The sequence below is a fragment of the Dendroctonus ponderosae genome, unplaced genomic scaffold, assembly GCF_020466585.1.
Source record: "Dendroctonus ponderosae isolate FM_Combo_2020 unplaced genomic scaffold, Dpon_F_20191213v2 Dpon_F_20191213_11, whole genome shotgun sequence".
Classification (NCBI taxonomy): domain Eukaryota; kingdom Metazoa; phylum Arthropoda; class Insecta; order Coleoptera; family Curculionidae; genus Dendroctonus; species Dendroctonus ponderosae.
The window spans coordinates 5,579,869-5,581,589 of NW_026017213.1; the positions used below are offsets into that span (position 1 = coordinate 5,579,869).

At 37.5% G+C, this 1,721-nt stretch overlaps 1 protein-coding gene across 7 annotated transcripts in view; it reads right to left on the minus strand.

Annotated features, from left to right (window-relative positions):
• Positions 1-1,721, minus strand: part of LOC109537565 (LDL receptor repeat-containing protein egg-1) — a 103,404-nt gene that overhangs the window by 10,524 nt on the left and 91,159 nt on the right. The window lies entirely within an intron of this gene.

Consider the following 1,721-nt stretch of genomic DNA (forward strand, 5'->3'; position numbering starts at 1 on the left):
GTAAAACTCTTTACGGCTTCACAGAGAATCAATGGCGATAAATTTAAAATGGAAATTAAAATCGGCATGTCCCGATATGCTGTTAACCATCATATTTATGAGCCGAACATTCTAGGCCAATTGATTTTTGGATAAAATTGCAATTTTTATTTAGTTGCGTCAGTTTCATTTAGTTGGTTTCAATCTGCAGTTTAGTCGATTGATTATCTTCATTTTACTGCATTCTATACAGAGTGTTTGGCCGCTGTTGGATCTACGAAGCTTAGGAACAGCGGCGATTTATTTTCGCAGTTTGAGTGGATGCCTCAAAGTCATTAGATCAGATTTTGTTGCAAGCTTTGTATTGGTTCGAAGCCTCATTAATGCTCTATTGAGCAGTGTGAATGGAGGATGGATTGAATGATCAGATAATTTTTGGCGATTTTTTTCCCAACCAGGGATTTTCCTTGCAATCTACTACACTCTGAAATTTCATGTTCAGGTTCACCTTTTTGTGAAAAATCAGTCGACGCCCGGATTTTAACACAATTTCCTCCGCTTGCACAGCAAACCTTTCGAGTTGCTGCGAAAAATGTTCAAGTTGCTACTTCCAATGGTTTGGAAGTTTCAATTTTTGTTTAGCTGCGCTGCCATTTAGTAGGACTCATGAGTTTCACCTTCCAGTTCAAAGGCTTCTGAAAAACCAACCAAGTGTTGGACTATGGAACAAATTTTCCAGTTTTTAACTGAAATCTTCATCCTTACTAGCCCGAATTGGCAAATTGAAATTTTGCAGTGTTCAGTCGTTATTGATTGTAAGCCTCATTACAATACATGCCGAAATCCATTTTCCAACTTTGAGCGGATTTTTTAAAACCCTAAGATCCACCTTTGTCAATATATTTTATAATGTTTCAAAGCTTCATTCATGATATATCGATCAGTGCAAGTGCTGGATTGGTTGGGGAATCGGTGAATTTTTGGCGATTTTTTATCCCAGCTTATACCAATTTAGCCGATTCCAGGCCCTTAGAATTCGGTCGGTTTCCACACTTTTTTTGCGGCAGACCGAAGCATTCACCAGAAGCAATTTGATCAAATCGCGACAATGAACGATTTTTGAGAAAATTAAAAAAAATTGGTTTCTATTGAATGGTTTCCAAAAATCCGCAATAACTCCAAAACCAAAAAAGATCAAAAAATTCCGAGTAGGAGTCGGGGTAGAAGAAGTCAAGACACATAAAAAATATGGTATTAACTTTTTCTCTAAAGTGACCAATAAGCGATCTCTGAACGTTTTTGGATTTTGAAGATTCAGCCCTCATAAGAGCCTGTACAAACTCTTCTTTCGTTCCTCGCCGGCTCAACAGTGGATTTTTTCCGAAACAAACCTGCTCAGTTTGTCACATAATTTGCCCATAGGAGAATTTTGGAAAAAACGCACTGGTTGGCTTTTCACTGGAAAATCTTCTGAAGAATTTGCTCGATTTTCGCATTTTATTTTTCGGTGACAGCCAAACTTTCCATCGAAAAGTCTTGCTTATGCCCAGTCCAAAACCATTTTAATTATAGTTCCAAATCAAAATCAATTCCTGGGATTCAGTCATTTATTGTCTATTTATCAATTAAAATACGTTTCGGTGTTTTCCACCATCATCAGTTTCTATGTGTAGCGTTGTTGCTACTTTAAGCCTTGGCATGCATTTTTTGCCGAGCAAGAAAATGCATGCCAAGGCTTAAAG